A 26,639-nucleotide genomic window follows, 5' to 3' on the forward strand; every position below is an offset into this window, starting at 1 on the left:
CCCATGGTGGCACCAGTGCCAAGTTGGGCTGGTTTGATAGTACCAAGTGGCTCCTGCAATCTGCCATCAAAAAGTTGGCAGGCGAGTTTTGTTTTCCAGGGAAAAGCGCCGTTGTTTGTGTTTGGGGGCCTGTGGGTGGGAGTGGCCGGCTGTCTCCTTAGAATCCACGATACGCAGGATGGTTCCCAGACCAGAGGTGGCACCAGTGCCAAGTCGGGCTGGTTTGATGGTGCAAAGTGGTTCCTGCAATCTGCCATCCAGAAGCGGGGTAGCTTACTTTTGTTTGCCAGGGAAACGGGCCGAGGTTTGTGACTGGGGGCCTACGGCTGGGAGTGACCGGCTGGCTCCTGAAAAGCTACGATAGGCAGGATGGTTACCAGACTCATGGTGGCACCAGTGTCAAGTCGGGCTGGTTTGATGATACTAAATAGCTCCTGCAATCTGCCATCCAGACGCGGGGCAGCGGATTTTTTTTTGCTGGAGAAAAGTTCCGTGGTTTTTTTTTGGGGGTATATGCCTGGACGTGGCCGGCTGGCTCCTTAAAAAGCTCGATACGCAGGATTGTTCCCTGACCCAAGGTGGCATCAGTGCCAAGTCGGGCTGTTTTCGTAGTACCAAGTGCGTCCTGCAATTTGCCATCCAGAAGAGGGGCAGTTGAGTTCTGTTTGCCAGAGAAAAGGGCCGTGGTATATGTTTGGGGGCATATGGTTGAGAGTGGCCGGCTGGCCCCTGAAAATCCACGATAGGCAGGATGGTTCACAGAACCAAGGTGGCACAAGTGCCATGTTGGCCTGGTTTGATAGTACCAAGTGGCTCCTGCAATCTGCCATCGAAAAGTTGTCAGGCGAGTTTTGTTTTCCAGGGAAAAGCGCCGTTGCTTTTGTTTAGAGGCCTGTGGCAGGGAGTGGCCGCCTGTCCTCGTAGAATCTACGTTACGCAGCATGGTTCCCAGAGCCAAGGTGGCACCAGGGCCAAGTCGGGCTGGTTTGATAGTACCAAGTGCATCCTGCAATCAGCCATCCAAAAGCGGGGCAGCTTACTTTTGTTTGCCAGGGAAACGGGCCGAGGTTTGTGTCTGGGGGCCTATGGCTGGGAGTGACCGGCTGGCTCCTGAAAAGCTACGATAGGCAGGATGTTTACCAGACCCATGGTGGCACCAGTGCCAAGTTTGGCTGATTTCATAGTACCAAGTGGCTCCTGCAATCTGCCATCCAGAATCGGGGCAGCTTACTTTTGTTTTCCAGGGAAACGGGCCGAGGTTTGTGTCTGGGGGCCTATGGCTGGGAGTGACCGGCTGGCTCCTGAAAAGCTACGATAGGCAGGATGGTGACCAGACCCATGGTGGCACCAGTGCCAAGTTGGGCTGGTTTGATAGTACCAAGTGGCTCCTGCAATCTGCCATCAAAATGTTGGCAGGCGAGTTTTGTTTTCCAGGGAAAAGCGCCGTTGTTTGTGTTTGGGGCCTGTGGCTCAGAGTGGCCGGGTGGCTGCTTAGAATCCACGATACGCAGGATGGTTCCCAGACCCAAGGTGGCACCAGTGCCAAGTCGCGCTGGTTTGACACTACCAAGTGCGTCCTGCACTCTGCCATCCAGAATCGGGGCAGCTTAATTTTGTTTGCCAGGGAAACGGTCCGAGGTTTGTGTCTGGGGGCCTATGGCTGGGAGTGACCGGCTGGCTCCTGAAAAGCTACGATAGGCAGGATGGTTCCCAGATCCAAGATGGCACCAGTGCCAAGTCGGGGTGGTTTGATGGTGCAAAGTGGCTCCTGCAATCTGCCATCCTGACGCGGGGCAGCTTACTTTTGTTTGCCAGGGAAACGGGCCGAGGTTTGTGTCTGGGGGCCTATGGCTGGGAGTGACAGCCTGGTTCCTGAAAAGCTACGATAGGCAGAATGGTGACCAGACCCATGGTGGCACCAGTGCCAAGTTGGGCTGGTTTGATAGTACCAAGTGGCTCCTGCAATCTGCCATCAAAAAGTTGTCAGGCGAGTTTTGTTTTCCAGGGAAAAGCGCCGTTGTTTGTGTTTGGGGGTCTGTGGGTGGGAGTGGCCGGCTGGCTCCTTAGAACACACGATACGCAGGATGGTTCCCAGACCCAAGGTGGCACCAGTGCCACGTCGGGCTGGTTTGATGGTGAAAAGTGGCTCCTGCAATCTGCCATCCTGAAGCGGGGTAGCTTACATTTGTGTACCAGGGAAACGGGCCGAGGTTTATGACTAGGGGCCTAGGGCTAGGAGTGACCGGCTGGCTCCTGAAAAGCAACAATAGGCAGGATGGTTCCCAGACCCAAGGTGGCACCAGTGCCAAGTTGGGCTGGTTTGATGGTACCAACTGGCTCCTGCAATCTGCCATCTAAAAGATGTCAGGCGAGTTTTGTTTTCCAGGGAAAAGCGCCGTTGATTTTGTTTGGAGGCCGGTGGCTGGCAGTGGCTGCCTGTCGTCTTAGAATCCGGGTTACGCAGCATGGTTCCCAGAGCCAAGGTGGCACCAGTGTCAAGTTGGGCTGGTTTGATAGTACCAAGTGGCTCCTGCAATCTGCCATCCAGAAGCGGGGCAGCTTACTTTTGTTTGCCAGGGAAACGGGCCGAGGTATTTGTCTGGGGACCTATGGCTGGGAGTGACCGGCTGGCTCCTGAAAAGCTACGATAGGCAGGATGGTGACCAGACCCATGGTGGCACCAGTGCCAAGTTGGGCTGGTTTGATAGTACCAAGTGGCTCCTGCAATCTGCCATCAAAAAGTTGGCAGGCCAGTTTTGTTTTCCAGGGAAAAGCGCCATTGTTTGTGTTTGGGGGACTGTGGCTGGGAGTGGCCGGCTGGCTCCTTAGAACACACGATACGCAGGATTGTTCCCAGACCCAAGGTGGCACCAGTGCCAAGTCGGGCTGGTTTGATAACACCAAGTGGCTCCTGCAATCTGCCATCCAGAAGCAGGGCAGCTTACTTTTGTTTTCCAGGGAAACGGACCGAGGTTTTTTTCTGGGGGCCTATGGCTGGGAGTGAAGGGCTGGCTCCTGAAAAGCTACGATAGGCAGGATGGTGACCAGACCCATGGTGGCACCAGTGCCAAGTTGGGCTGGTTTGAAAGTACCAAGTGGCTCCTGCACTCTGCCATCAAAATGTTGGCAGGCGAGTTTTGTTTTCCAGGGAAAAGCGCCGTTGTTTGTGTTTGGGGGCCGGTGGCTGGGAGTGGCCGGCTGGCTCCTTAGAATCCACGATACGCAGCATGGTTCCCAGACCAGAGGTGGCACCAGTGCCAAGTCGGGCTGGTTTGATGGTGCAAAGTGGCTCCTGCAATCTGCCATCCAGAAGTGCGGTAGCTTACTTTTGTGTGCCAGGTAAACAGGCCGAGGTTTGTGTCTGGGGGCCTATGGCTGGGAGTGACCGGCTGGCTCCTTAGAATCCACGATACGCAGGATGGTTCCCAGACCCAAGGTGGCACCAGTGCCAAGTTGGGCTGGTTTGATAGTACCAAGTGGCTCCTGCAATCTGCCATCAAAAAGTTGGCAGGCGAGTTTCGTTTTCCAGGGAAAAGCGCCGTTGTTTGTGTTTGGGGGCCTGTGGGTGGGAGTGGCCGGCTGGCTCCTTAGAATCCACGATACGCAGGATGGTTCCCAGACCAGAGGTGGCACCAGTGCCAAGTCGGGCTGGTTTGATAGTACCAAGTGCGTCCTGCAATCTGCCATGCAGAAGCGGGGCAGCTTACTTTTGATTGCCAGGGAAACGGGCCGTTGTTTGTGTTGGGGGGCCTGTGGCTGGGAGTTGCCGACTGGCTCCTTAGAATCCACGATACGCGGGATGGTTCCCAGACCAGAGGTGGCACCAGTGCCTAGTCGGGCTGGTTTGATAGTACCAAGTGGCTCCTGCAATCTGCCATCCAGAAGCGGGGCAGCTTACTTTTGTTTTCCAGGGAAAAGCGCCGTTGTTTGTGTTTGGGGGCCTGTGGGTGGGAGTGGCCGGCTGGCTCCTGAAAAGTTACGATAGGCAGGATGGTGACCAGACCCATGGTGGCACCAGTGCCAAGTCGGGCTGGTTTGATAGTACCAAGTGGCTCCTGCAATCTGCCATCAAAAAGTTGGCAGGCGTGTTTTGTTTTCCAGGGAATAGCGCCGTTGTTTGTGTTTGGGGGCCTGTGGCTGGGAGTGGCCGGCTGGCTCCTTAGAATCCACGATACGCAGCATGGTATCCAGACCCAAGGTGGCACCAGTGCCAAGTTGGGCTGGTTTGATAATACCAAGTGGTTCCTGCAAACTCCATCAAAAAGTTGGCAGGCGTGTTTTGTTTTCCAGGGAACAGCGCCGTTGATTTTGTTTGGGGGCCTGTGGCTGGGAGTGGCCGGCTGGCTCCTTAGAATCCACGATACGCAGGATGGTTCCCAGACCCAAGGTGGCACCAGTGCCAAGTCGGGCTGGTTTGATTACACCAAGTGGCTCCTGCAATCTGCCATCCAGAAGTGAGGCAGCTAAGTTTTGTTTGCGAGAAAAAAGGGCCGTGGTTTTTGTTGGGGGCCTGTGGCTGGGAGTAGCCGGCTGGCTCCTTAAAATCCACGATAGGCAGGATGGTTCCCAGACCCAAGGTGGCACCAGTGCCAAGTCGGGCTGGTTTGATAGTACCAAGTGGCTCCTGCAAGCTGCCATCCAGAAGCGGGGAAGCTGAGTTTTGTTTGCCAGAGAAAAAGGCTGTGGTTTTTGTTTGGGGGCCTGTGGCTGGCAGTGGCCGTCTGGCTCCTGAAAATCCACGATACGCAGCATGGTTCCCAGACCCAAGGTGGCACCAGTACAAAGTGGGGCTCGTTTGACAGTGTCAAGTGCCTCCTGCAATCTCCCATCCAGAAGCGGGGCAGCTGAGTTTTTTTTGCCAGGGAAACGGACCTTTGTTTTTGATTGGGGTCTGTGGCCGAGAGTGGTCGGCTGTCTCCTGACAATCCACAATACGCAGGATGGTTCCCAGACCAAAGGTGGCACCAGTGCCAAGTCGGGCTGGTTTGATAGTACCAAGTGCCTCCTGCAATCTGCCATCCAGAAGCGGGGCAGCTGAGTTTTGTTTGCCAGAGAAAAGGGCCGTGGGTTGTGTTTGGGGGCATATGGCTGGGAGTGGCCACCTGGCTCCTTAAAATGCACGATACGCCGCATGGTAACCAGACGCAAGGTGGCATCAGTGCCAAGTCGGGCTGTTTTTGTAGTACCCAGTGGCTCCTGCAATTTGCCATCCAGAAGCGGGGCAGCTAAATTTTGTTTGCTAGAGAAAAGGGCTGTGGTTTGTGTTTGGGGGCCTATGGCCGAGAGTGGTAGGCTGGCCCCTGAAAATCAACGATAGGCAGGATGGTTCCCAGATCCAAGGTGGCACCAGTGCCAAGTAAGGCTGGTTGTATGGTTCAAAGTGACTCCTGCAATCTGCCATCCAGAAGCGGGACAGCTGAGTTTTTTTTGCCAGAGAAAAGGTCCGTGGTTTCTTTTTGGGGCATACGGCTGGGAATTGCCGGCTGGCTCCTTAAAATGCACGATACGCAGGATGGTTCCCAGAGCCAAGGTGGCACCACTGCCAAGTCGGGCTCTTTTTGTAGTACCAAGTGCGTCCTGCAATTTGCCATCCAGAAGAGGGGCAGTTGAGTTTTGTTTGCCAGAGAAAAGGGCCGAGGTTTGTGTTTGGGAGCATATGGCTGGGAATGACCGGCTGGCCCCTGAAAATCCACGATACGCCGGATGGTTCCCAGATCCAAGGTGGTACCATTACCAAGTCGGGCTGGTTTGATAGTCCCAAGTGGCTCCTGCAATCTGCCATCCAGAAGCGGGGCAGCTGAGTTTTGTTTGCCAGGGAAATGGGCCGTTGTTTGTGTTTGGGGGCCTGTGGCTGGGAGTGTTCGGCTGGTTCCTGAATATGTACGATACGCAGGATTGTTCCCAGATCCAAGGTGGCAGCAGTGCCATGTTGTGCTGGTGTGATAGTCCCAAGTGGCTCCTGCAATCTGCCATCCAGAAGTGGGGCAGCTGAGTTTTGTTTGCCAGAGAAAAGTTCCGTGGTTTGTGTTTGGGGGCATATGGCTGAGAGTGGCCGGCTGGCCCCTGAAAATCCACGATACACAGGATGGTTCCCAGATCCAAGGTGGCACCTGTGCCAAGTCGGGCTGATTTGATAGTACTAAGTAGCTCCTGCAATCTGCCATCCAGAAGCGGGGCAGCTTACTTTTGTTTGCCAGGGAAACGGGCCGAGGTTTCTGTTTGGGGGCCTATGGCTGGGAGTGACCGGCTGGCTCCTGAAAAGCTACAATAGGCAGCATGGTTCCCAGAGCCAAGGTGGCACCAGTGCCAAGTTGGGCTGGTTTGATAGTACCAAGTGGCTCCTGCAATCTGCCATCCAGAAGCAGGGCAGCTGAGTTTTGTTTGCCAGAGAAAAGGGCTTGGTTTGTGTTTGGGGGCATATGGCTGGGTGTGGCCAGCTGGCTCCTTAAAATGCACGATATGCAACATGGCTCCCAGACCCATAGTGGCACCAGTGCCAAGTCGGGCTGGTTTGATAGTACCAAGTGGCTCCTGCAATCTTCCATGATCACGTGGAGAAATACTTTCTGGTTTCAGCCATATGCTCTTTCTTCTCTCCCTCAACTTCTCTATCACCTCTCATCTGGTTCACATGCGCTGTCTTCAAGGTCCGCAGGCTACTTTTCACAGAATCTTCTGGCCTGATGAAGTAAGAATGATGAATAGAACAGAGCTGGGATCTATTTTCCAGTTTGGATAAAATGCATTCTGCACACAAATCCAAGGAGAACGTGCTGCCCCAATGCCCAGAAAATCTTTCACTCCTGCTAGTGTTCTACGTCAACCGCAACTTAGTCTGAAAGAAAAGCTTTTTCTCTGAGAGCATCTGAGAGGTTTGCATGAAGCCCTGATATCTGACATATGCAATTTTGAATAGGAGAGGAAAAAGAAAATGGCAAGGAGTTTTTAATTTTAGTGGTTTCAATTTTAATTTCCGTGCACTTTTTCAAAACTTGTCAGCTCAAATGCCCATCAACATCTTTTAGTCATCTGTAAGTCAGTATTCATATAAAATGTGCTTCAAATCCAAAGAATTTCAAATTTGCACTCCAAGCTTCTATGCCTAGATTTATGATTTCCTACACATATTAGATGAAAGGAAGGCCTTTTTTACTGTGGGAGTGCTGGAACACTGGAACAGGTTGCCCAGAGAAGTTGTGGGTGTCCCATCCCTGAAAGTATTCAAGGTCACCTTGGACGGGGCTTGGAGCAGCAACAAAGGAGAAGCTTGATGGTAGAGAAACAAAGTTGGACTATAGAAGAAACTCGGATTGAAGTATAGGATCAAGTTTTCTCTCAGCTCTTGGGGTAAATTCAAAGTTGTACAAAATGACATTTATCTGTGCTATTCACTACTGTAACAGAAAGTTTCATGAAAACTGTACAGAAGATAGTAAATTTTAAAAGAGATAAGAATTACAGCATAAAATCCATGGGATAGGTTACAACATGAGACACTCTCTAAGAGAAAATCTCTGTGTTTCAGCACTTCATCGGGGTAAGATTTCATGAAGTGCCAAAGAAGGCGGCAAAATATCATTCGGGACATTATTTACTGGAATTCAGCCTGGCCATTAGTAGGAACTGCCTTTGAACATATCATGTAGATATACCACACACGCTTTCCCTTCACTGAAAAATTACTGTTTACAACAAATAAGCAATTGACGATCAAAATTGATTGAAAGCATCTTAAACATGTCAAGTATTTCATTGTAGATGATCTGTGATCCAAATGCTTCTTCCACCTTCGAGAGGGACAGAAGAATTCTTCCATATCATGATGGTTTAAAATTGTATCAACCAATGTTTTCTGCTGAAAAGATATCATCTATTTTTTTCTATTTTTGGAAGAAAATATTCCTAGACATACAACAGGTGAGAACTAAGTAATTTTAAAGAAACAAATGAAATGAAAATATTCTGTAAATAGAATGAAATGAAAAGCTGTGTTTTAAATAGGAGCTAAATATTAAACAGAATTTTTGTACCAGGCATTTGAATTACTGCACCAGCTCTTTTGCCCATCAAGAGAGGCATTTAGCATTTCAGTCTTTTCCAAGGTGTTCATGATCTGCTATGCTGATCTCTGTGTGTGCCTAGGTGTGTGTGGAGGGGGGGGCATATGAAGGGGAGTGTGTATGTTTGCTTTACAATTGTTGTGGCAGATTCATGCCTCAGCTCCACATTTTGTTTTAAAAAGGTCACACCGAGTGGATATGAAGTTTACTATCAACAAGAGATCGATTCCCAAATCATCCATTTGACTCTCCCTTATAAATCATGTGCTTTGTTGCATATTTTATCAAATATACTTTCAAGCCAGATGGAGGAAGGAGGATGTGGGAATCCCTCCACCATCTTGCAACTTTTATGTAAGTAGGTTTTCAAGAAAATCATCATTTCTCTTTTAAATATGTCTGGAACAGGCATGATGGTAGTGTCAACCTGTTGGAGTTTTTGTTGCTGGAAGAAGTTGTACAAAAGGATTGGTTTTTACATTGACCAGTTACTGAATCAAGCGCAGGAATACATTGGAAATTTAGCTGGGGGTTCCTTTTCCCAGCAGACTACTTCTAGAACGAGCTTGTACACTGAAGCTGACTCTTTTGCTCTCTTTTTGTTTCTTTCCTATTTTCTTGGCTTCTTTGCCACTATCTAGACAATTTTGGAACTTTGTTCCCAACTAAAATGGTTTCAATAGTCTGATTGTGATCATACATTTTTACAAGGAATTTTTAAAATCTTTCCTCGAGTCCAGAAAGTCAAGGACTTAGATCTTTTTCTTCCCTTATCAATATTGCCATGAAATTGATAAATAAAGACCAACTCTTTATTTTTGTTTTTAACCCACGTAGATAATTCCCATCCATTAATCCATTTTGTGGACCAATAGCTGCCATTCTGATGGAAGCTGTCACTTCTTAACAATAGGCATTCTGTGACTATGTTGACTGCACTTTGGGTGAAGATCCTAACTGGTCTTAGATATACATAGGGAGAAATTTGCTCAGCCAGTGTCAGTCTTAAGCATGCATATCAGAAGATCTTTCTAGAGCTGGGAATTTTCCCATGAAAGGGATTCAGTTAGGGAAGAGACACTTGTGCCAGAGTTTTACATTCTTCTTGAACACTGCTTAAGGAACTTAGATGCCATGTCCATTTGGATCTCTGTCTGCACAGAACTTTGTCATGCCAGCGCTTTGAAATGCATCTTGAAGAGAATTCACTAGCACAGAATGAAAGAGAGTGGAAGGGGTTGGTGGGGCTAACCAGGCCCAACCCCCCTGCCTAAACCAGGATACCTAGAGCCTCTTGCCCAGGATTCTATCTGGGTGTACTTTTAATGTCTTCAAAGATCCAGGCTCCACAATCTTTCTGGGCAGTCTGTGCTGTGGTTCAGTCACCCTGACAGTAAAGAAACATTTACTGATGTTCAAAGGCAATCTCCTGTATTTCAGTGTGTGCCCACTGCCTCTTGTCTTTTCCCTCAGCATCACTGAAAAGACACTGATTCCCTCCCCTTTGCACTATTGCTTCCATATGTATGTGTGATGCCATGTAGAGGTATGTCAAAAACCTCCCTGAAGCCCAGGCAGATAATATTCCCTTCATCTACCAGTCAAGTTGATTCATCAGAGGAGTTTAAAGTGATGTTCAGCATGAAATTCCCCTGAAAAATCATGCTAACTACATTATTTGGTCATCTGTCATGTGCCTGGCAAGGATTTCCAGGAAGAGCTGCTTCATCAACTTCCTGGGGATAAAAAAGAGGCTGGCTGGTTTGTACTATGGCGAGTCCTCTTAATTGCCTTTTTTGAAGATGGGTGTCATTTGCTAACATCCACTCTTTAGCCTCTCTTGTCGTCTACATCTTAGCAAAACGCTTTTCCACTATGTCTGGCTAGGAAAAACTGTGCCAGCACAGAAAACATCTCCCATCGTGTTCTAGAAGTTGCACGGATGTCTGCCAAGTGTTTGGCAGGAAGAAAAGAAAAGTTGTCCAAAACAGTTTCCAATCGAATGTTCATGTGATTGGAAAAGTCAGGAGAGTGCAAAGGTACTGTTTTCTATCAGTTGGCAAGGTGCGCACACAATCCCAGTGTTGTACGGCTTGCTTCTTCACCTTCCCGAAGCTGCCGCTCTCGCCGGCTGCCGGAGCCCAAGAAGCGGCTTCTTCGCGCAAAGACGATTGTGCCGCTCACAGTGCTCTCCTTAGCGCGGCTTCTGCCGAAAGACGCCCGGCAGCGGCTCTTACCTCCGGAGAGCATCCTACCTTCGTCTTTAGCTCCTCTTCTCATCTACACCTCGGCAAAACGCTTTTCCACTATGTCTGGCTAGGAAAAACTGTGCCAGCACAGAAAACATCTCCCATCGTGTTCTAGAAGTTGCACGGATGTCTGCCAAGTGTTTGGCAGGAAGAAAAGAAAAGTTGTCCAAAACAGCTTCCAATCGAATGTTCCTGTGATTGGAAAAGTCAGGAGAGTGCAAAGGTACTGTTTTCTATCAGTTGGCAAGGTGCGCACACAATCCCAGTGTTGTACAGCTTGCTTCTTCACCTTCCCGAAGCTGCCGCTCTCGCCGGCTGCCGGAGCCCAAGAAGCGGCTTCTTCGCGCAAAGACGATTGTGCCGCTCACAGGGCTCTCCTTAGCGCGGCTTCTGCCGAAAGACGCCCGGCAGCGGCTCTTACCTCCGGAGAGCATCCTACCTTCGTCTTTAGCTCCTCTTCTCATCTACACCTCGGCAAAAAGCTTTTCCACTATGTCTGGCTAGGAAAAACTGTGCCAGCACAGAAAACATCTCCCATCGTGTTCTAGAAGTTGCACGGATGTCTGCCAAGTGTTTGGCAGGAAGAAAAGAAAAGTTGTCCAAAACAGCTTCCAATCGAATGTTCCTGTGATTGGAAAAGTCAGGAGAGTGCAAAGGTACTGTTTTCTATCAGTTGGCAAGGTGCGCACACAATCCCAGTGTTGTACAGCTTGCTTCTTCACCTTCCCGAAGCTGCCGCTCTCGCCGGCTGCCGGAGCCCAAGAAGCGGCTTCTTCGCGCAAAGACGATTGTGCCGCTCACAGTGCTCTCCTTAGCGCGGCTTCTGCCGAAAGACGCCCGGCAGCGGCTCTTACCTCCGGAGAGCATCCTACCTTCGTCTTTCGCGTCTTTTGTAGTCTACATCTTAGCAAAACGCTTTTCCACTATGTCTGGCTAGGAAAAACTGTGCCAGCACAGAAAACATCTCCCATCGTGTTCTAGAAGTTGCACGGATGTCTGCCAAGTGTTTGGCAGGAAGAAAAGAAAAGTTGTCCAAAACAGCTTCCAATCGAATGTTCCTGTGATTGGAAAAGTCAGGAGAGTGCAAAGGTACTGTTTTCTATCAGTTGGCAAGGTGCGCACACAATCCCAGTGTTGTACAGCTTGCTTCTTCACCTTCCCGAAGCTGCCGCTCTCGCCGGCTGCCGGAGCCCAAGAAGCGGCTTCTTCGCGCAAAGACGATTGTGCCGCTCACAGTGCTCTCCTTAGCGCGGCTTCTGCCGAAAGACGCCCGGCAGCGGCTCTTACCTCCGGAGAGCATCCTACCTTCGTCTTTAGCTCCTCTTCTCATCTACACCTCGGCAAAACGCTTTTCCACTATGTCTGGCTAGGAAAAACTGTGCCAGCACAGAAAACATCTCCCATCGTGTTCTAGAAGTTGCACGGATGTCTGCCAAGTGTTTGGCAGGAAGAAAAGAAAAGTTGTCCAAAACAGCTTCCAATCGAATGTTCCTGTGATTGGAAAAGTCAGGAGAGTGCAAAGGTACTGTTTTCTATCAGTTGGCAAGGTGCGCACACAATCCCAGTGTTGTACAGCTTGCTTCTTCACCTTCCCGAAGCTGCCGCTCTCGCCGGCTGCCGGAGCCCAAGAAGCGGCTTCTTCGCGCAAAGACGGTTGTGCCGCTCACAGTGCTCTCCTTAGCGCGGCTTCTGCCGAAAGACGCCCGGCAGCGGCTCTTACCTCCTGAGAGTGGCAGCTTCGGGAAGGTGAAGAAGCAAGCTGTACAACACTGGGATTGTGTGCGCACCTTGCCAACTGATAGAAAACAGTACCTTTGCACTCTCCTGACTTTTCCAATCACAGGAACATTCGATTGGAAGCTGTTTTGGACAACTTTTCTTTTCTTCCTGCCAAACACTTGGCAGACATCCGTGCAACTTCTAGAACACGATGGGAGATGTTTTCTGTGCTGGCACAGTTTTTCCTAGCCAGACATAGTGGAAAAGCTTTTTGCCGAGGTGTAGACTACAAAAGACGCGAAAGACGAAGGTAGGATGCTCTCCGGAGGTAAGAGCCGCTGCCGGGCGTCTTTCGGCAGAAGCCGCGCTAAGGAGAGCACTGTGAGCGGCACAATCGTCTTTGCGCGAAGAAGCCGCTTCTTGGGCTCCGGCAGCCGGCGAGAGCGGCAGCTTCGGGAAGGTGAAGAAGCAAGCTGTACAACACTGGGATTGTGTGCGCACCTTGCCAACTGATAGAAAACAGTACCTTTGCACTCTCCTGACTTTTCCAATCACAGGAACATTCGATTGGAAGCTGTTTTGGACAACTTTTCTTTTCTTCCTGCCAAACACTTGGCAGACATCCGTGCAACTTCTAGAACACGATGGGAGATGTTTTCTGTGCTGGCACAGTTTTTCCTAGCCAGACATAGTGGAAAAGCTTTTTGCCGAGGTGTAGACTACAAAAGACGCGAAAGACGAAGGTAGGATGCTCTCCGGAGGTAAGAGCCGCTGCCGGGCGTCTTTCGGCAGAAGCCGCGCTAAGGAGAGCCCTGTGAGCGGCACAATCGTCTTTGCGCGAAGAAGCCGCTTCTTGGGCTCCGGCAGCCGGCGAGAGCGGCAGCTTCGGGAAGGTGAAGAAGCAAGCTGTACAACACTGGGATTGTGTGCGCACCTTGCCAACTGATAGAAAACAGTACCTTTGCACTCTCCTGACTTTTCCAATCACAGGAACATTCGATTGGAAGCTGTTTTGGACAACTTTTCTTTTCTTCCTGCCAAACACTTGGCAGACATCCGTGCAACTTCTAGAACACGATGGGAGATGTTTTCTGTGCTGGCATAGTTTTTCCTAGCCAGACATAGTGGAAAAGCTTTTTGCCGAGGTGTAGACTACATAAGACGCGAAAGACGAAGGTAGGATGCTCTCCGGAGGTAAGAGCCGCTGCCGGGCGTCTTTCGGCAGAAGCCGCGCTAAGGAGAGCCCTGTGAGCGGCACAATCGTCTTTGCGCGAAGAAGCCGCTTCTTGGGCTCCGGCAGCCGGCGAGAGCGGCAGCTTCGGGAAGGTGAAGAAGCAAGCTGTACAACACTGGGATTGTGTGCGCACCTTGCCAACTGATAGAAAACAGTACCTTTGCACTCTCCTGACTTTTTCAATCACAGGAACATTCGATTGGAAGCTGTTTTGGACAACTTTTCTTTTCTTCCTGCCAAACACTTGGCAGACATCCGTGCAACTTCTAGAACACGATGGGAGATGTTTTCTGTGCTGGCACAGTTTTTCCTAGCCAGACATAGTGGAAAAGCGTTTGCTAAGATGTAGACTACAAAAGACGCGAAAGACGAAGGTAGGATGCTCTCCGGAGGTAAGAGCCGCTGCCGGGCGTCTTTCGGCAGAAGCCGCGCTAAGGAGAGCACTGTGAGCGGCACAATCGTCTTTGCGCGAAGAAGCCGCTTCTTGGGCTCCGGCAGCCGGCGAGAGCGGCAGCTTCGGGAAGGTGAAGAAGCAAGCTGTACAACACTGGGATTGTGTGCGCACCTTGCCAACTGATAGAAAACAGTACCTTTGCACTCTCCTGACTTTTCCAATCACATGAACATTCGATTGGAAGCTGTTTTGGACAACTTTTCTTTTCTTCCTGCCAAACACTTGGCAGACATCCGTGCAACTTCTAGAACACGATGGGAGATGTTTTCTGTGCTGGCACAGTTTTTCCTAGCCAGACATAGTGGAAAAGCGTTTTGCCGAGGTGTAGATGAGAAGAGGAGCTAAAGACGAAGGTAGGATGCTCTCCGGAGGTAAGAGCCGCTGCCGGGCGTCTTTCGGCAGAAGCCGCGCTAAGGAGAGCACTGTGAGCGGCACAATCGTCTTTGCGCGAAGAAGCCGCTTCTTGGGCTCCGGCAGCCGGCGAGAGCGGCAGCTTCGGGAAGGTGAAGAAGCAAGCTGTACAACACTGGGATTGTGTGCGCACCTTGCCAACTGATAGAAAACAGTACCTTTGCACTCTCCTGACTTTTCCAATCACAGGAACATTCGATTGGAAGCTGTTTTGGACAACTTTTCTTTTCTTCCTGCCAAACACTTGGCAGACATCCGTGCAACTTCTAGAACACGATGGGAGATGTTTTCTGTGCTGGCACAGTTTTTCCTAGCCAGACATAGTGGAAAAGCTTTTTGCCGAGGTGTAGATGAGAAGAGGAGCTAAAGAGTGGATGTTAGCAAATGACACCCATCTTCAAAAAAGGCAATTAAGAGGACTCGCCATAGTACAAACCAGCCAGCCTCTTTTTTATCCCCAGGAAGTTGATGAAGCAGCTCTTCCTGGAAATCCTTGCCAGGCACATGACAGATGACCAAATAATGTAGTTAGCATGATTTTTCAGGGGAATTTCATGCTGAACATCACTTTAAACTCCTCTGATGAATCAACTTGACTGGTAGATGAAGGGAATATTATCTGCCTGGGCTTCAGGGAGGTTTTTGACATACCTCTACATGGCATCACACATACATATGGAAGCAATAGTGCAAAGGGGAGGGAATCAGTGTCTTTTCAGTGATGCTGAGGGAAAAGACAAGAGGCAGTGGGCACACACTGAAATACAGGAGATTGCCTTTGAACATCAGTAAATGTTTCTTTACTGTCAGGGTGACTGAACCACGGCACAGACTGCCCAGAAAGATTGTGGAGCCTGGATCTTTGAAGACATTAAAAGTACACCCAGATAGAATCCTGGGCAAGAGGCTCTAGGTATCCTGGTTTAGGCAGGGGGGTTGGGCCTGGTTAGCCCCACCAACCCCTTCCACTCTCTTTCATTCTGTGCTAGTGAATTCTCTTCAAGATGCATTTCAAAGCGCTGGCATGACAAAGTTCTGTGCAGACAGAGATCCAAATGGACATGGCATCTAAGTTCCTTAAGCAGTGTTCAAGAAGAATGTAAAACTCTGGCACAAGTGTCTCTTCCCTAACTGAATCCCTTTCATGGGAAAATTCCCAGCTCTAGAAAGATCTTCTGATACGCATGCTTAAGACTGACACTGGCTGAGCAAATTTCTCCCTATGTATATCTAAGACCAGTTAGGATCTTCACCCAAAGTGCAGTCAACATAGTCACAGAATGCCTATTGTTAAGAAGTGACAGCTTCCATCAGAATGGCAGCTATTGGTCCACAAAATGGATTAATGGATGGGAATTATCTACGTGGGTTAAAAACAAAAATAAAGAGTTGGTCTTTATTTATCAATTTCATGGCAATATTGATAAGGGAAGAAAAAGATCTAAGTCCTTGACTTTCTGGACTCGAGGAAAGATTTTAAAAATTCCTTGTAAAAATGTATGATCACAATCAGACTATTGAAACCATTTTAGTTGGGAACAAAGTTCCAAAATTGTCTAGATAGTGGCAAAGAAGCCAAGAAAATAGGAAAGAAACAAAAAGAGAGCAAAAGAGTCAGCTTCAGTGTACAAGCTCGTTCTAGAAGTAGTCTGCTGGGAAAAGGAACCCCCAGCTAAATTTCCAATGTATTCCTGCGCTTGATTCAGTAACTGGTCAATGTAAAAACCAATCCTTTTGTACAACTTCTTCCAGCAACAAAAACTCCAACAGGTTGACACTACCATCATGCCTGTTCCAGACATATTTAAAAGAGAAATGATGATTTTCTTGAAAACCTACTTACATAAAAGTTGCAAGATGGTGGAGGGATTCCCACATCCTCCTTCCTCCATCTGGCTTGAAAGTATATTTGATAAATATGCAACAAAGCACATGATTTATAAGGGAGAGTCAAATGGATGATTTGGGAATCGATCTCTTGTTGATAGTAAACTTCATATCCACTCGGTGTGACCTTTTTAAAACAAAATGTGGAGCTGAGGCATGAATCTGCCACAACAATTGTAAAGCAAACATACACACTCCCCTTCATATGCCCCCCCCTCCACACACACCTAGGCACACACAGAGATCAGCATAGCAGATCATGAACACCTTGGAAAAGACTGAAATGCTAAATGCCTCTCTTGATGGGCAAAAGAGCTGGTGCAGTAATTCAAATGCCTGGTACAAAAATTCTGTTTAATATTTAGCTCCTATTTAAAACACAGCTTTTCATTTCATTCTATTTACAGAATATTTTCATTTCATTTGTTTCTTTAAAATTACTTAGTTCTCACCTGTTGTATGTCTAGGAATATTTTCTTCCAAAAATAGAAAAAAATAGATGATATCTTTTCAGCAGAAAACATTGGTTGATACAATTTTAAACCATCATGATATGGAAGAATTCTTCTGTCCCTCTCGAAGGTGGAAGAAGCATTTGGATCACAGATCATCTACAATGAAATACTTGACATGTTTAAGATGCTTTCAATCAATTTTGATCGTCAATTGCTTATTTGTTGTAAACAGTAATTTTTCAGTGAAGGGAAAGTGTGTGTGGTATATCTACATGATATGTTCAAAGGCAGTTCCTACTAATGGCCAGGCTGAATTCCAGTAAATAATGTCCCGAATGATATTTTGCCGCCTTCTTTGGCACTTCATGAAATCTTACCCCGATGAAGTGCTGAAACAAAGAGATTTTCTCTTAGAGAGTGTCTCATGTTGTAACCTATCCCATGGATTTTATGCTGTAATTCTTATCTCTTTTAAAATTTACTATCTTCTGTACAGTTTTCATGAAACTTTCTGTTACAGTAGTGAATAGCACAGATAAATGTCATTTTGTACAACTTTGAATTTACCCCAAGAGCTGAGAGAAAACTTGATCCTATACTTCAATCCGAGTTTCTTCTATAGTCCAACTTTGTTTCTCTACCATCAAGCTTCTCCTTTGTTGCTGCTCCAAGCCCCGTCCAAGGCGACCTTGAATACTTTCAGGGATGGGACACCCACAACTTCTCTGGGCAACCTGTTCCAGTGTTCCAGCACTCCCACAGTAAAAAAGGCCTTCCTTTCATCTAATATGTGTAGGAAATCATAAATCTAGGCATAGAAGCTTGGAGTGCAAATTTGAAATTCTTTGGATTTGAAGCACATTTTATATGAATACTGACTTACAGATGACTAAAAGATGTTGATGGGCATTTGAGCTGACAAGTTTTGAAAAAGTGCACGGAAATTAAAATTGAAACCACTAAAATTAAAAACTCCTTGCCATTTTCTTTTTCCTCTCCTATTCAAAATTGCATATGTCAGATATCAGTGCTTCATGCAAACCTCTCAGATGCTCTCAGAGAAAAAGCTTTTCTTTCAGACTAAGTTGCGGTTGACGTAGAACACTAGCAGGAGTGAAAGATTTTCTGGGCATCGGGGCAGCCCGTTCTCCTTGGATTTGTGTGCAGAATGCATTTTATCCAAACTGGAAAATAGATCCCAGCTCTGTTCTATTCATCATTCTTACTTCATCAGGCCAGAAGATTCTGTGAAAAGTAGCCTGCGGACCTTGAAGACAGCGCATGTGAACCAGATGAGAGGTGATAGAGAAGTTGAGGGAGAGAAGAAAGAGCATGAGGCTGAAACCAGAAAGTATTTCTCCACGTGATCATGGAAGATTGCAGGAGCCACTTGGTACTATCAAACCAGCCCAACTTGGCACTGGTGCCACCTTGGGTCTGGGAGCCATGTTGCATATCGTGCATTTTAAGGAGCCAGCTGGCCACACCCAGCCATATGCCCCCAAACACAAACCAAGGCCCTTTTCTCTGGCAAACAAAACTCAGCTGCCCTGCTTCTGGATGGCAGATTGCAGGAACCACTTGGTACTATCAAACCAGCCCAACTTGGCACTGGTGCCACCATGGGTCTGGTCACCATCCTGCCTATCGTAGCTTTTCAGGAGCCAGCCGGTCACTCTCAGCCATAGGCCCCCAAACACAAACCTCGGCCCGTTTCCCTGGCAAACAAAAGTAAGCTGCCCCGCTTCTGGATGGCAGATTGCAGGAGCTACTTAGTACTATCAAATCAGCCCGACTTGGCACAGGTGCCACCTTGGATCTGGGAACCATCCTGTGTATCGTGGATTTTCAGGGGCCAGCCAGCCACTCTCAGCCATATGCCCCCAAAAACAAACCACGGACCTTTTCTCTGGCAAACAAAACTCAACTGCCCCTCTTCTGGATGGCAAATTTTAGGACGCACTTTGTACTACGAAAACCGCCCGACGTGGCACTGGTGCCACCTTGTGTCAGGGAACCATCCTGCATATCGAGCTTTTTAAGGAGCCAGCCGGCCAGGCCCAGCCATATACCCCCAAAAACAAACCACGGACCATTTCTCATGGAAACAAAAATCCGCTGCCCCGCGTCTGGATGGCAGATTGCAGGAGCCACTTGGGACTATCAAACCAGCCCGACTTGGCACTGGTGCCACCTTGGGTCTGGGAACCATCCTGCGTATGGTGGATTCTAAGGAGCCAGCCGGCCACTCCCAGCCACAGGCCCCCAACAAAAACCACGGCCCTTTTTTCTGGCAAACAAAACTTAGCTGCCTCACTTCTGGATGGCAGATTGCAGGAGCCACTTGGTGTAATCAAACCAGCCCGACTTGGCACTGGTGCCACCTTGGGTCTGGGAACCATCCTGCGTATCGTGGATTCTAAGGAGCCAGCCGGCCACTCCCAGCCACAGGCCCCCAAACAAAATCAACGGCGCTGTTCCCTGGAAAACAAAACACGCCTGCCAACTTTTTGATGGAGTTTGCAGGAGCCACTTGGTACTATCAAACCAGCCCGACTTGGCACTGGTGCCACCTTGGGTCTGGGAAACATCCTGCGTATCGTGGATTCTAAGGAGCCAGCCGGCCACTCCTAGCCACAGGCCCCCAAACAAAAACCTAGGCTTATTTCTCTGGCAAACAAAAGTAAGCTGCCCCGCTTCTGGATGGCAGATTGCAGGAGCCACTTGGTACTATCAAACCAGCCCAACTTGGCACTGGTGCCACCTTGGGTCTGGGAACCATCCAGCCTATCGTGGATTTTAAGGAGCCAGCCGGCTACTCCCAGCCACAGGCCCCCAACAAAAACCACGGCCCTTTTTTCTGGCAAACAAAACTTAGCTGCCTCACTTCTGGATGGCAGATTGTAGGAGCCACTTGGTGTAATCAAACCAGCCCGACTTGGCACTGGTGCCACCTTGGGTCTGGGAACCATCCTGCGTATCGTGGATTCTAAGGAGCCAGCCGGCCACTCCCAGCCACAGGTCCCCAAACAAAATCAACGGCGCTGTTCCCTGGAAAACAAAACACGTCTGCCAACATTTTGATGGAGTTTGCAGGAGCCACTTGGTACTATCAAACCAGCCCGACTTGGCACTGGTGCCACCTTGGGTCTGGGAAACATCCTGCGTATCGTGGATTCTTAGGAGCCAGCCGGCCACTCCTAGCCATAGGCCCCCAGACAAAAACCTAGGCCTATTTCTCTGGCAAACAAAAGTAAGCTGCCCCGCTTCTGGATGGCAGATTGCAGGAGACACTTGGGACTATCAAACCAGCCCGACTTGGCACTGGTGCCACCTCTGATCTGGGAACCATGCTGTGTATCGTGGATATTCAGGGGCCACCCGGCCACTCTCAGCCATATGTCCCCAAATAGAAACCTCGGCCCGTTTCTCTGGCAAACAAAACTCAACTGCCCCTCTTCTGGATGGCAAATTGCAGGATGAACTTGATACTAAAACCGCAGGCCGACTTGGTAGTGGTGACACCTTGGGCCTGGGAACCATCATGCGTATCGAGCATTTTAAGGAGCCAGCCGGCCACTCCAAGCAATATGCCCCCAAAAACAATCCACGGAATTTTTCTCTGGCAAACAAAAATCAGCTGCCCCGCTTCTGGATGGCAGATTGCAGGAGCCACTTTGCACCATCAAACCAGCCCGACTTGGCACTGGTGCCACCTTGCATCTGGGAACCATGCTGCCTAGCGTGGATTTTCAGGAGCCAGCCGGCCACTCTCAGCCATAGGCCCCCATACAAAACCCACGGCCCGTTTCCCTGGCAAACAAAATTAAGCTGCCCCGCTTCTGGATGGCAGATTGCAGGACGCACTTGGTAGTATCAAACCAGCCCAACTTGGCACTGGTGCCACCTTGGGTCTGGGAACCATCCTGCGTATCGTGGGTTCAAAGGAGCGAGCCGGCCACTCCCAGCCACAAGCCCCCAAATACAAACAACGGCGCTTTTCCCTGGAAAACAAAACTCGCCTGCCAACTTTTTGATGGCATATTGCAGGAGCTACTTGGTACTATCAAACCAGCCCAACTTGGCACTGGTGCCACCATGGGTCTGGTCACCATCCTGCCTATTGTAGCTTTCCAGGAGCCAGCCGGTCACTCCCAGCCTTAGGTCCCAAGTCACAAACCTCGGCCCGTTTCCCTGGCAAACAAAAGTAAGCTGCCCCGCTTCTGGATGGCAGATTGCAGGAGCCACTTGGTACTATCAAACCAGCCCAACTTGGCACTGGTGCCACCTCTGGTCTGGGAACCATGCTGCGTAACACAGATTCTAAGGCGCCAGTCGGCCACTCCCAGCCACAAGCCCCCAAACACAAACATCTGCGCTATTCTCTGGCAAACAAAACTCCACTGCCCCTCTCCTGGATGGCAAATTGCAGGACGCACTTGGTACTATCAAAACAGCCCGACTTGGCACTGGTGCCACCTTGGGTCTGGGAACCATCCTGCGTATCGATCTTTTTAATGAGACAGCCGGCCACTCCCAGCCATATGCCCCCAAACACAACCCACGGCCCTTTTCTCTGGCAAACAAAACTCAACTGCACCGCTTCTGGATGGCAGATTGCAGGAGCCACTTGGTACTATCAAACCAGCCCGACTTGGCACTGGTGCCACCTTGGGTCTGGGAACCATCCTGCGTATTGTGGGTTGTCAGGAGCCAGCCGAACACTCTCGGCCACAGACCCCAATCAAAAACAACGGCCCGTTTCACAGGCAAACAAAACTCAGCTGCCCCGCTTCTGGATGGGAGATTGCAGGAGGCACTTGACACTGTGAAACCAGCCCCACTTGGCACTGGTGCCACCTTGGGTCTGGGAACCATGCTGCGTATCATGGATGTTCAAGAGCCAGCCGGCCACTCCCAGCCACAGGCCCCCAAACACAAACCACAGCCTTTTTCTCTGGCAAACAAAATTCAGCTGCCCCGCTTCTGGATGGCAGATTGCAGGAGCCACTTGGGACTATCACACCAGCACAACATGGCACTGCTGCCACCTTGGATCTGGGAACCATCCTTCCTATCGTGGATTTTCAGGGGCCAGCTGGTCACTCTCAGCCATAGGCCCCAAACACAAACTACGGCCCTTTTCTCTGGAAAACAAAACTCAACTGCCCCTCTTCTGGATGGCAGATTGCAGGAGACACTGGGTACTATGAAACCAGCCCTACTTGGCACTGGTGCCACCTTGGGTCTGGGAACCATGCTGCGTATCATGGATTTTCAGGAGCCAGCCGGCCACTCCCAGCCACAGGCCCCGAAACACAAACAACAGCCTTTTTCTCTGGCAAACAAAATTCAGCTGCCCCGCTTCTGGATGGCAGATTGCAGGAACCACTTGGTACTAACAAACCAGCCCGACTTGGCACTGGTGCCACCTTGGGTCTGGGAACCATCCTGCGTATCGTGGATTCTAAGGAGCCAGCTGGCCACTCCCAGCCACAGGCCCCAAAACACACACAACGACGCTTTTCCCTGGAAAACAAAACTCGCCTGCCAAACATTTGATGGCAGATTGCAGGAGCCACTTGGTACTATCAAACCAGCGCAACTTGGCACTGGTGCCACCATGGGTCTGGTCACCATCCTGCCTATCGTAGCTTTTCAGGTGCCAGCCAGCCACCCCCAGCCAGAGGCCCCTAGACAAATATTTCGGCCCGTTTCCCTGGCAAACAAAAGTAAGCTTCCCCGCTTCTGGATGGCAGATTGCAGGAGCCACTTTGCACCATCAAACCAGCCCAACTTGGCACTGGTGCCACCTCTGGTCTGGGAACCATCCTGCGTATCGTGGGTTCTAAGGAGCCAGCTGGCCACTCCCAGCCACAGGCCCCCAAACACAAACAACGGCGCTTTTCCCTGGAAAACAAAACTCGCCTGCCAACTTTTTGATGGCAGATTGCCGGAGCCACTTGGTACTATCAAAGCAGCCCAACTTGGCACTGGTGCCACCATGGGTCTGGTCACCATCCTGCCTATCGTAGCTTTTCAGGAGCCAGCCGGTCACTCGCAGCCATAGGCCCCCAAACACAAACCTCGGCCCTTTTCCCTGGCAAACAAAAGTAAGCTGCCCCGCTTCTGCATGGCAGATTGCAGGAGCTATTTAGTACTATCAAACCAGCCCGACTTGGCACTGGTGACACCTCTGGTCTGGGAACCATCCTGCCTATCGTGGATTTTCAGGGGCCAGCCGGCCACTCTCAGCCATATGCCCCCAAAAACAAACCACGGCCCTTTTCTCTGGCAAACAAAACTCAACTGCCCCTCTTCTGGATGGCAAATTTTAGGACGCACTTTGTACTACGAAAACCGCCCGACGTGGCACTGGTGCCACCTTGTGTCAGGGAAGCATCCTGCATATCGAGCTTTTTAAGGAGCCAGCCGGCCACGCCCAGCCATATACCCCCAAAAACAAACCACGGATCATTTCTCATGGAAACAAAAATCCGCTGCCCCGCGTCTGGATGGCAGATTGAAGGAGCCACTTTGCACCATCAAACCAGCCCGACTTGGCACTGGTGCCACCTTGGGTCTGGGAACAATCCTGCATATCGTGGATTCTAAGGAGCCAGCCGGCCACTCCCAGCCACAGGCCCCCAAACAAAAACAACGGCGCTTTTCCCTGGAAAACAAAACTCGCCTGCCAGCTTTTTGATGGCAGATTGCAGGAGCCACTTGGTACTATCAAATCATCCCAACTTGGCACTGGTGCCACTATGGGTCTGGGAACCATCCTGCCTATTGTAGCATTTCAGGAGCCAGCCGGTCACTCTCAGCCATAGGCCCCCAGACAAAAACCTCGGACCGTTTCCCTGGCAAACAAAAGTAAGCTGCCCCGATTCTGGATGGCAGATTGCAGGAGCCACTTGGTAGTGTCAAACCAGCCCGACTTGGCACTGGTGCCACCTTGGGTCTGGGAACCATCCTGCGTATCGTGGATTCTAAGCAGCCACCCGGCCACTGTGAGCCACAGGCGCCCAAACACAAACAACGGCGCTGTTCCCTGGAAAACAAAACTCGCCTGCCAACATTTTGATGGCAGATTGCAGGAGCCACTTGGTGCTATCAAACCAGCCCAACTTGGCACTGGTGCCACCATGGGTCTGGTCACCATCCTGCCTATCGTAGCTTTTCAGGAGCCAGCCGGTCACTCCCAGCCATAGACCCCCAGACACAAATCTCGGCCCGTTTCCCTGGAAAACAAAAGTAAGCTGCCCCGATTCTGGATGGCAGATTGCAGGAGCCACTTGGTACTATCAAATCAGCCCAACTTGGCACTGGTGCCACCATGGGTCTGGTAAACATCCTGCCTATCGTAGCTTTTCAGGAGCCAGACGGTCACTCCCTGCCATAGGCCCCCAGACACAAACCTCGGCCCGTTTCCCTGGCAAACAAAAGTAAACTGCCCCGCTTTTGGATGGCAGATTGCAGGATGCATTTGGTACTATCAAACCTGCCCGACTTGGCCCTCGTGCCACCTTGGCTCTGGGAACCATGCTGCGTAACGTAGATTCTACGAGGACAGGCGGCCACTCCCAGCCACAGGCCTCTAAACAAAAACAACGGCGCTTTTCCCTGGAAAACAAAACTCGCCTGACAACTTTTTGATGGCAGATTGCAGGAGCCACTTGGTACTATCAAACCAGCCCAACTTGGTACTGGTTCCACTTTGGGTCTGGTCACCATCCTGCCTATCGTAGCTTTTCAGGAGCCAGCCGGTCACTCCCAGCCATAGGCCCCCATACAAAACCCACGGCCCGTTTCCCTGGCAAACAAAATTAAGCTGCCCCGCTTCTGGATGGCAGATTGCAGGACGCACTTGGTAGTATCAAACCAGCCCAACTTGGCACTGGTGCCACCTTGGGTCTGGGAACCATCCTGCGTATCGTGGGTTCAAAGGAGCGAGCCGGCCACTCCCAGCCACAAGCCCCCAAATACAAACAACGGCGCTTTTCCCTGGAAAACAAAACTCGCCTGCCAACTTTTTGATGGCATATTGCAGGAGCTACTTGGTACTATCAAACCAGCCCAACTTGGCACTGGTGCCACCATGGGTCTGGTCACCATCCTGCCTATTGTAGCTTTCCAGGAGCCAGCCGGTCACTCCCAGCCTTAGGTCCCAAGTCACAAACCTCGGCCCGTTTCCCTGGCAAACAAAAGTAAGCTGCCCCGCTTCTGGATGGCAGATTGCAGGAGCCACTTGGTACTATCAAACCAGCCCAACTTGGCACTGGTGCCACCTCTGGTCTGGGAACCATGCTGCGTAACACAGATTCTAAGGCGCCAGTCGGCCACTCCCAGCCACAAGCCCCCAAACACAAACATCTGCGCTATTCTCTGGCAAACAAAACTCCACTGCCCCTCTCCTGGATGGCAAATTGCAGGACGCACTTGGTACTATAAAAACAGCCCGACTTGGCACTGGTGCCACCTTGGGTCTGGGAACCATCCTGCGTATCGATCTTTTTAATGAGACAGCCGGCCACTCCCAGCCATATGCCCCCAAACACAACCCACGGCCCTTTTCTCTGGCAAACAAAACTCAACTGCACCGCTTCTGGATGGCAGATTGCAGGAGCCACTTGGTACTATCAAACCAGCCCGACTTGGCACTGGTGCCACCTTGGGTCTGGGAACCATCCTGCGTATTGTGGGTTGTCAGGAGCCAGCCGAACACTCTCGGCCACAGACCCCAATCAAAAACAACGGCCCGTTTCACAGGCAAACAAAACTCAGCTGCCCCGCTTCTGGATGGGAGATTGCAGGAGGCACTTGACACTGTGAAACCAGCCCCACTTGGCACTGGTGCCACCTTGGGTCTGGGAACCATGCTGCGTATCATGGATGTTCAAGAGCCAGCCGGCCACTCCCAGCCACAGGCCCCCAAACACAAACCACAGCCTTTTTCTCTGGCAAACAAAATTCAGCTGCCCCGCTTCTGGATGGCAGATTGCAGGAGCCACTTGGGACTATCACACCAGCACAACATGGCACTGCTGCCACCTTGGATCTGGGAACCATCCTTCCTATCGTGGATTTTCAGGGGCCAGCTGGTCACTCTCAGCCATAGGCCCCAAACACAAACCACGGCCCTTTTCTCTGGAAAACAAAACTCAACTGCCCCTCTTCTGGATGGCAGATTGCAGGAGACACTGGGTACTATGAAACCAGCCCTACTTGGCACTGGTGCCACCTTGGGTCTGGGAACCATGCTGCGTATCATGGATTTTCAGGAGCCAGCCGTCCACTGCCAGCCACAGGCCCCGAAACACAAACAACAGCCTTTTTCTCTGGCAAACAAAATTCAGCTGCCCCGCTTCTGGATGGCAGATTGCAGGAACCACTTGGTACTAACAAACCAGCCCGACTTGGCACTGGTGCCACCTTGGGTCTGGGAACCATCCTGCGTATCGTGGATTCTAAGGAGCCAGCTGGCCACTCCCAGCCACAGGCCCCAAAACACACACAACGGCGCTTTTCCCTGGAAAACAAAACTCGCCTGCCAAACATTTGATGGCAGATTGCAGGAGCCACTTGGTACTATCAAACCAGCGCAACTTGGCACTGGTGCCACCATGGGTCTGGTCACCATCCTGCCTATCGTAGCTTTTCAGGTGCCAGCCAGCCACCCCCAGCCAGAGGCCCCTAGACAAATATTTCGGCCCGTTTCCCTGGCAAACAAAAGTAAGCTTCCCCGCTTCTGGATGGCAGATTGCAGGAGCCACTTTGCACCATCAAACCAGCCCAACTTGGCACTGGTGCCACCTCTGGTCTGGGAACCATCCTGCGTATCGTGGGTTCTAAGGAGCCAGCTGGCCACTCCCAGCCACAGGCCCCCAAACACAAACAACGGCGCTTTTCCCTGGAAAACAAAACTCGCCTGCCAACTTTTTGATGGCAGATTGCCGGAGCCACTTGGTACTATCAAAGCAGCCCAACTTGGCACTGGTGCCACCATGGGTCTGGTCACCATCCTGCCTATCGTAGCTTTTCAGGAGCCAGCCGGTCACTCGCAGCCATAGGCCCCCAAACACAAACCTCGGCCCTTTTCCCTGGCAAACAAAAGTAAGCTGCCCCGCTTCTGCATGGCAGATTGCAGGAGCTATTTAGTACTATCAA

The sequence above is a fragment of the Melospiza melodia genome, chromosome 5 (genome assembly GCF_035770615.1).
Source record: "Melospiza melodia melodia isolate bMelMel2 chromosome 5, bMelMel2.pri, whole genome shotgun sequence".
NCBI classification, from domain to species: Eukaryota; Metazoa; Chordata; class Aves; order Passeriformes; family Passerellidae; genus Melospiza; species Melospiza melodia.